The 9726-nt window shown below is 43.5% G+C and overlaps 1 pseudogene across 1 annotated transcript; it reads left to right on the plus strand.

The window, feature by feature from the left end:
* Positions 1 to 5586: 5586 nt before the first annotated feature.
* Positions 5587 to 6372, plus strand: LOC104669532 (annotated as a pseudogene). Its single transcript, XR_004055636.1, has one exon. The product of XR_004055636.1 is annotated as an adenylate kinase 4, mitochondrial pseudogene (transcript).
* The last annotated feature ends 3354 nt before the right edge of the window (positions 6373 to 9726 follow it).

Raw genomic sequence — 9726 nt, forward strand, 5'->3', positions numbered from 1 at the left:
CATTCTCTGGAGTTTGAAGGCTAAATTGCCTACTAGTACTCTAAGTAAAGAGAGAAAGATAACTTCTGTCATGTGGTAGCATGTTTGGAACATTCCCTCTTGGAATCCAATCTACTTGGAGGAGCCACATGGAGAACAAATGAGGCCCATCAGTTAACTGCCCCAGCTGAATTCCCAGTCAACAACCAGCTACCTGCCATGACATGAGTAAGCCATCTTGAATATTCCAGCCTTCAGATAACAACAGCCCTAGCTGTTGGGGGTGCAGAATTGAACAATCTACACAGAGTCTTGGGTTGTTTCCATATAGAAGAGATAGAAAGCCAAAACATCAGGTGAAAGAGATTATCTAGTTTTATTCCTGACCATGTTACTTCTTGTGGGGGGGTTGGGTGGGAACCATATTCCTTTTGTTTGTTCAGAGTAAAAACTTTTAAAATGTTCCAGCCTGGTCACAGCTATGCTGAAATCCAAAGTACTCATAATTGGGCCTGCATGTTAAAGAGGGTGAGGTGATACCCCTGTATTTAGCCAGAGATTTTCAAGGGAAAGGGGAATTTTGTGGGATCACGTTTGGGGTTATAAGGTCCACAAGGAATTTTCCAAGGAGGTTTTTCCCTTTGTTGCTGAGAAGACCTGGGTTTAATTTTATTAAAGGAAATACCCATTCATTTCCTTACAGAAACGCCATATGATTATCTTTGCTAAGAAATATGTACCAGTTCAACTCCACTAATAAAGGAATGTAAATTAAGATAGTTTGAGATAACATCATTGCCTCTCTCATTGCAAATATTTATAGTATCCAGTGTTGGCAAAGGGGAAATGAACACTCTTATTTACTGCAAATGTACAACATCACTGAGAGGCATTAATACACTGCACTTCCACTCTTTTTTTTTGAGACAGAGTCTTGCTCTGTCACCCAGGCTGGAGTGCAATGGCGCCATCTCGGCTCACTGCAAGCTCCACCTCCTGGGTTCACGCCATTCTCCTGCCTCAGCCTCCCGAGTACCTGGGACTACAGGCACACACCGCCATGCCCAGCTAATTTTTTTGTATTTTTAGTAGAGACGAGATTTCACCGTGTTAGCCAGAATGGTCTCGATCTCCTGACCTCATGATGTGCCCGCCTGGGCCTCCCAAAGTGCTGGGATTACAGGTGCGAGCCACCGCACCCGGCTGCACTTCCACTCTTAAGGATATATCCCAGGCATAACCAGGTAGCTGAAAGATACAGTTAAAATCATTTTCATTTTATAATTACTTATAATTTCAAAAACTTAGAAACAATCTAAATGTCTAATACACACAAAGAGAAGTTGTACATTCTGGTCTTTCCATACAGTGGGCATTGGAGGTAGTTAATGGACATAGAAAAGTTTCATGACATATTCAATCAAGGGACTCAGCCTGGCCAACATGGTGAAACCCCGTCTCTACTAAAAATACAAAAATTAGCCTTGGGTAGTGGCACACACCTGTAATCCCAGCTACTTGGGAGGCTGAGGCAGGAGAATCACTTGAACTGGGGAGGCGGATGTTGCAGTGAGCCAAGATTGTGCCCCTATACTCCAGCCTGGGCAACACAGCAAGACTGTCTCTAAATAAATAAAGGGACTCTTCTTCAAGTCATGTGCCATTGATAATGTGGTACCAAATAGGACCAAAAAATATTTAAAGCAAAAAGAAATTCACTCACTAACTTAAGTCATTCCAGAAAAAATTTGTTTAGCATTCTAATGTAGCAGGCATAGCATTAGACATTTAGGTTAAGAAGTAAAAAATTCAGTCCCTGCCTTAAGGACTCAATTCAGTATGTTAAGCCTATGAAAACCTAAAAGAGAGACTTTCAAGAGAAGGTGATACCAGACCTGAATTTTAAAGAATAGGAATAAGCCAGATGAAAAATTTGGAGAAGGTTATTCCAGGATATGAAGTCTTAAGAATGGTTGAATATTTTAACCTTAGAAGACAACTGAATTCAATATGACTCTTAAATAATTAGGTTGTTCTTCTAGATAGAACTATAGAGCATTAAAAAGGTTGCTCTGTTTATATGTGTTGAAAAATGCATGCTATCATCCCCACTTAGGTTACACTCTTTATTTTTTATTTTATTTATTTATTTTTGAGGCAGTCTCCCTCAGTTGCCCAGGCTGGAGTGCAGTGGCGCCATCTCAGCTCACTGCAACCTCCACCTTCCGGGTTCAAGCAAATCTCATGCCTCAGCCTCCCAAGTAGCTGGGATTACAAGTGGGCACCACCATGCCCAGCTAATTTTTTTTTGTATTTTTAGTAGAGACAGGGTTTCATTATGTTGGCCAGGCTGGTTTCGAACTCCTGACCTCAAGTGATCTGCCTGCCTCGGCCTCCCAAAGTGCTGGAATTACAGGGATGAGCCACTGGGCCCAGCCACACTCTCTTTATAGGCACTCTTCCCTCCTCCTGCCACCCCATTAGAGACGAAAGTCTTGCCATGCTGCTCAGGGTGGTCTCAAACTCCTGGCCTCAAGCGATCCTCCCACTTCGGCTTCCCAAAGTGCTTGGAACTGTGTAAGTCACCACACCAGCCTATAGGCACTTTTTATGTATAAAGAACCTGAGTTTGGGTAACTCCGATCCCATGACATTAAATAGTATTGTGATTACTTAAAATCTCAACATAGTGTTTTTTACCCATGCACAAAGGAGAAATGGAACTGACCCTGTGCTCACACAATAGGCTGCAGAAAACAGATCATCCTGAATACTTGCTTTTTTTAATGAATGAAAATTATGTGGCTGGGCATGGTGGCTCACACCTGTAATCCCAATACATTGGGATGCTGAGGCCAGCAGATCACGAGGTCAGGTGTTCGAGACCAGCCTGACCAACATGGCAAAACCCCGAGGTTTCTACTAAAAATACAAAAATTAGCTGGGTGTGGCAGTGGGTTCCTGTAATCCCAGCTACTTGGGAGGCTGAGGCAGGAGAATGGCTTCAACCCTGGAGGCAGAGGTTGCAGTGAGCTGAGATCACGCCTCTGCACTCCAGCCTAGGCGACAGAGTGACTGCATCTCAAAAAAACAACAACAACAACAAAAAAAAAATATGTTAGCATAATGAAGACCCCATGCCAAAATTATAATTGTTACATGAAAATCGTGAGTGATCACTCTCTCCCCAGCTGGGCCTGGGCCACCACAGCTGAGAGACAGACACTCATGGTGAATGGGACCGCTCTTCTCATTCTGCCTGCCTTTGGGCCCCCTAGTCTCTCCTCCCCGCCCATGGGAGGTACATGGGAGGCAGGGGTGCAGAATCTAGTCCAACGTCTCTGCCCCCGTCCTCTGCCTCATGGCGTCGGTGGGGTGGGGGGGAGTCCTCTGATCCAGTTTATTCATTTATTTTTATTTTTAAAAATGTTGGGGCCAGGCGCGGTGGCTCATCCCTGTAATCCCAGCACTTTGGGAGGCCGAGACAGGCAAATCACCTGAGGTAAGGAGTTTGAGACCAGCCTGGCCAACATGGAGAAGCCCCGTCTCTACTAAAAATACAAAATTAGCCAGGTGTGGTGGCGCATGCCTGTAATCCCAGGACGGAGGCTGAGGCAGGAGAATCGCTTGAACCCAGGAGGCAGAGGTTGCAGTGAGCCGAGATCGCGCCATTGCACTCCAGCCTGGGCAACAAGAGAGAAACTCCGTCCAAGAATGAATAAATAAATAAATAAATAAATAGGCCGGACACAGTGGCTCACACTTGTAATCCCAGCACTTTGGGAGGACAAGGTGGGTGGGTCACCTCAGGTCAGGAGTTCAAGACCAGCCTGGCCAACATGGTGAAACCCCCAGCTCTACTAAAAATACAAAAATTAGCAGGGCGTGGTGGCAGATGCCTGTAATCCCAGCTACTAGGGAGTCTGAGGAAGGAGAATTGCTTGAACCTAGTAGGCAGAGGTTGCAGTGAGCCCAGATCTCGCCACTGCACTCCAGCCTGGGCGACAGAGTGAGACTCCAGCTTAAAAAAAAATAATAATAATTTTGTTTTCAAAAAACAGAAAAGGAAAAAAAAAAAGGTGAGTCTGGGAACGGCAAGCAGGTTGTTAATGGGACTTGACTAGAGATGAAGCTAAAGGCCAGACGAGGTGGCTCACGCCTGTAATCTAAGCACTTTGAGAGGCTGAGGTGGGCAGATGGCTTGAAGCCAGGACAGCCTGGGCAACATGGCAAAACCCTGTCTAAAAAAAAAAAAAAGCCCAGCATAGGGTCACGTGTCTGTAGTCCCAGCTACTGAGTACTTGAGAGGCTGAGGTGGGAGGATGGCTTAAGCCTGGGAAGTCTAGGCTGCAGTGAGCCATGAAGGCACCACTGCACTCCAGCCTGGGTGATACGAGACCCTGTCTCAAAAAAAAAAAAAAAAAGAGATGAGGCTAGAGAGGCAGAATGGACCACTGTAAACCTGGCTTTGGACTTTCAGACTGGAGTCTACCCTGAAGGCAACCTGCTGCCTTTAGAGGATTTCAATCAATAACATAACAGGATTTCACTAACCTCTTAAGAAAATCCCGGCTGGTCGGGGTGGCTCACGCCTGTAATCCCAACACTTTGGGGGGCCAAGGCAGGCGGATCACCTGAGGTCAGGAGTTCGAGACCAGCCTGACCAACATGGAGAAACCCTGTCTCTATTAAAAATACAAAAAATTAGCCGGGCGTGATGGTGCATGCCTTTAATTCCAGCTACTCAGGAGGCTGAGGCAGGAGAATCGCTTGAACCTGGGAGGCGGAGGTTGCAGTGAGCCGAGATCGCGCCATTGCACTCCAGCCTGGGCAACAAGAGCAAAACTCTGTCTCAAAAAAAGAAAATTACTAGCAGCGGTAGCTGCTCTCAACCCCCACTATATATTTGGGTAGAATGGATGCATTATATAGAACTGATGGAGTGCAGTGTTTACATTATTCTATAATTTGGATTTTAAAGATGAAAAATTGTGTGGGATGAGATGATTAACATATTTTCATTGCAGGAGGAGGCTTAGTTTTAGGCCTTTTTCCTCAGAATGTTGAGAAACCAAAGATTAAGAAAAATGTCATCTTGGGCCAGATGCAGTGGCTCACACTTGTAATCCCAACACTTTGGGAGGACAAGGTGGGTGGGTCACCTGAGGTCAGGAGTTCAAGACCAGCCTGGACAACATAGTGAAACCCCAGCTCTACTAAAAATACAAAACTTGTATTTTTAGATACACTATCTTTAGTGAGGAGCTGTGTATAAGTATTATTTAACTGTTAAGCAAATACTTGAAACATATTTGGAAGATTCATGTTGCTATGTGTGGCACATCGTCCTACGAAACTGGTGTGACACGGTCCTAGAAAAGTATATGGTTGCCTTTGTCATACATGCAGCCAGCCTCAAATATAGAAAATGACATCTTGAAGCTGTAATTCCCCAATTCTGTGGGTCTTAATCTTGAGTCATTAGATTCACCTGGAACCTTAAGCATTACCTGATAGAGTTTATAAATGCCAATACCTGATAGGTGCAGCACCAACATAATATGCATGGAGGTCTTGGAATCATTTACCAAGAAGGTCCTGAGCACAGAAGTTGGTGAGATGGCAAAGCAATATATGGAGAAAAGTCTTTTGGTTCCAGACCATGTGATCACATGCCTAATGATGTCCGAGTTGGAGAATAGGCGTGGCCAGCACTGGCTCCTCGATGGTTTTCCTAGGACATTAGGACAAGCCGAAGCCCTGGACAAAATCTGTGAAGTGGATCTAGTGACCAGTTTGAACATTCCATTTGAAACACTTAAAGATCGTCTCAGCCACCGTTGGATTCACCCTCCTAGCAGAAGGGTATATAACCTGGACTTCAATCCACCTCATGTACATGGTATTGATGATGTCACTGGTGAACCATTAGTCCAACAGGAGGATGATAAACCCGAAGCAATTGCTGCCAGGCTAAGACAGTACAAAGACATGGAAAAGCCAGTCATTGAATTATACAAAAGCCGAGGAGTGTTCCACCAATTTTCTGGGACGGAGACGAACAAAATCTGGCCATACGTTTACGCACTTTTCTCGAACAAGATCACACCTATTCAGTCCAAAGATGCATATCAACCCTGCCCAGTGGAAGAACCAGGAAGATGTGGTCGTCCATTCAATTCTGTGTGTAGTATTGATGCTGTGTCCAAATTAGAAGCTAGCTGAGGTAGCTTGCAGCATCTTTTCTAGTTGAAATGGCAAACTGATAGGAAAACAAATGAGTAGAAAGAGTTCACGAAGAGGCCCTCCTCTGCCTTTCAAAAGGAAGGTCACCTACACATGTTTAAGGTGTCTCTGCACATGTCTCAAGCCCTTCACAAGAAAGCAAGTACAGTGTGGGAATCCTCAAAAAGCATGGGAAGTCTAAGTATTTAGCTACATAAATGTTGTAAGATCATATCTTATGTATAGAAGTAATAAGATCGTTGGAATTACTGGACAAATTGAATAGTTGAGGTTTCTATTCAGAACAATAAAGTGTATTTTGAAAGTGTTGCTAAGTATTGATGCTGACACGGTCTCACTCCTATGAGTGACCCAAACATATTATAAATAGGTGGTAAAGGGAATGGAGCCGGTGGGGTTGAGCAGAATGTTATACTAGGTGTGCCTGGACTGAGTATAACAGCTTTATGATTATGGGAAAACAAAATCTTTATTTTTTTTTCTGTTCCAAAGATTCATCCTATGGGGTGGCCATAAAGTATAGAATTATCATTCATTATAACATAATATCAATAAACCATTTGTTAAAAGAAAAAAATAAATAAATAAATGCTAATACCCAAGTCAATCACATCAGAATTTCAACTGGGACCCAGACAGATACCAGATATCAGTGTTCTTTTTTCTTTTTGTTTTTTTTTTAAATACAGCTTTCTAGGAAATTCTTTTTTTTTTTTTTTTTTTTTTGAGACGGAGTCTTGCTCAGCTGCCCAGGCTAGAGTGCAGTAGTATGATCTCGGCTCACTGCAACCACCGTCTCCCAGATTCAACCGATTCTCCCACCTCAGCCTCTGAGTAGCTGGGATTACAGGAACCCACCATCATGCCTAGTTAATGCTTGTATTTTAATAGAGACAGAGTTTCACCATGTTGGCCAAGTTCATCTTGAACTCCTGACCTCAGGTGATCCGCCCGTCTCAGCTGCCCAAAGTGCTAAGATTACAGGTGTGAGCCACTGCACCCAGCCAAAGTTTATTTCTAAATAAAAATGTGGTTAGTAGGCTGGGCATGGTGGCTCACGTTTGTAATCCCAGCATTTTGGGAGGCCAATATAGGTGGATCCCTTGAGGCCAGGAGTTCAAGACCAGCCTCGCCAACGTGGTGAAACCCTGTCGCTACTAAAAATCCAAAAAATAGCTGGGGCTGGGGGCAGTGGCTCACGCCTGTAATCCCAGCACTTTGGCAGGCAGAGGTGGACGGATCCACCTGAGGTCAGGAATTTGAGACCAGCCTGGCGAACATGGTAAAACCTCATCTCTACTAAAAATGCAAAAATTAGCCAGGTATGGTGGCACATGCCTGTAATCCCAGCTACTCGGCAGGCTGACAGGAGAATCACTCAAACCGGGGAGGCGGAGGTTGCAGTGAGTCACGATCGGGCTGCTGCACTCCAGCCTGGGCAACAGAGTAAGACTCCGTCTCAAAAAAATAAATAAATAAAATAAAATAGAATAAAATAAAATTATCCAGGCATGGTGGCGCACCCCGGTAATCCCAGCTACTCATGAGGCTGAGACACAAGAATCACTAGAAGCCAGGAGGCGGAGGCTGCAGTGAGCTGAGATCTCGCCACTGTACCTCAGCCTGGGTGACACAGCAAGACTCTGCTGCAAAAATAAAATAAAAAAGAAAGAAAAAAGGTGTGGTTAGTAAACAAGAAATCATCATTTAGGAAAATGTATTCTAATTTCCAGAATCTAAATGAGATTAATGGAAGTTCCATGATCAGCAACTACAGAAAAAATTATATTATGTTGTACAGTAAAATTAGAAGGTCTTTATTCCTCTGCTAAATTAAACCTTTTAAAATAGGTTGTTAGATCATTTTACTTAGTGTTTAAGCTTTACAAAATATATATTTCACTTATGTCATTTTAACTAGTTGAGAAAAATCTGATGCAGAAAGTAACACATAGCAGTACTGATCTAGTTTTAGTTCTATGAGTCATAATCGTAGAAGCTCGGAAGACGAAAAAAAGAAAGAGAGAGAGAGAAAATCTATTGAATTGAGGCCCTGGAAAAATGAGCTAAGACTAACTTAAATGGAAACAAGTTTGGTAAGCCACCTCCAGACTGTAGTACACGTTTATTACATTCAGCCTTTGTGTTGTGTTCTTTACAGATGGATGAGAATTAAGAAAAGAATATAGGCTGGGCGCGGTGGCTCACGCCTGTAATCCTAGCACTTTGGGAGGCCGAGGAAGGCAGATCACCTGAGGTCAGGAGTTGGAGATCAGCCTGACCAATATGATGAAACCCCGTCTCTACTAAAAATACAAAAATTAGCCAGGTGTGGTGGCATGTGCCTGTAATCCCAGCTACTTGGGAGGCTGAGACAGGAGAATCCCTTGAACCTGGGAGGCAGAGGTTGCAGTGAACCAAGATCACACCATTGCATTCCAGCCTGGGCAACAAGAGCAAAACTCTGTCTCAAAAAAAAAAAAAAAAAAAAAAAATGTCATTTTCCTCTTTTTCTAATTCTCCCTCAGCCATTATTAACCAATAACCAAGGTAGTAGCATACAAGGTGAACAGAACAATTGAGCATAATATTACTGTTCTTTTCCTTTTTTTTTTTTTTTTAAGTTCCCAAACATTTGACTGTTAAATATTTGGAAACCAAAGTGAATTCACTTTTTTTTGGTACCGCTAATTTAATTTGGAATTGTGGTAATTCAGTAAGCTAGGTAAATATTAACCTTGCAATAGGAAGAATGAAAGAAGACCACAGCCATATCCCCTAAGGTTTCAATTCCAAATGCAGAGATGAGTGCAACTGTCTGGCTGGTGTGAAGAACAGATGGTGACCAGGCAAGAATAAAAGCAAAGAGACCGTTTAAGACAACACTTAAATAGTCTAAGCAAGGTGGAGGCTGAAAAGAAAAAGAAAAGGATTCAAGATATATTTTGTCGGGCACTGTGGCTCACACCTGTAATCTCAGCAATTTGGGAGGCAGAAGTGGGTGGATCGCTTGAACTCACAAGTTCAAGACCAGCCTGGGCAACATGGTGAAACCCCCATCTCTACAAAAAAAATACAAAAATTAGCCAGGCATGATGGTGCCAGCCGGTAGTCCCAGCTACTCAGGAGGCTAAGGTGGGAGAATCACCTGAACCCAGGAGGTCGAGGCTGCAGTCAGCCAAGATGGTGACACTGCACTCAAGGCTGGGCAACAGAGTGAAACCCTGCCTCAAAAAAAAAAAAAAAAAGAAAAGAGCACCAATGGGATCTGTTACTGTATTGGACATAAGGGAGTGAGGAAGAGTGAAAAGGGAGGAACAAAAGATAGCTTCTAGGTTTTTGACTTGAGCAAGTTGGGGAGAATACACCAGTGACTGAAGTGTTCCTGATGGGAGTTGAGCTAGAAGAGGACAAGCAGTGAAATCAAGGAGGAGCTTCACTTGCTTGCCACTGGCCAGGCTCTGGAAGGCATTTTAAATTTATTTTTCTCTGTGTTAGATG

Source organism: Rhinopithecus roxellana, chromosome 2 (genome assembly GCF_007565055.1).
Source record: "Rhinopithecus roxellana isolate Shanxi Qingling chromosome 2, ASM756505v1, whole genome shotgun sequence".
Lineage (NCBI taxonomy): Eukaryota > Metazoa > Chordata > Mammalia > Primates > Cercopithecidae > Rhinopithecus > Rhinopithecus roxellana.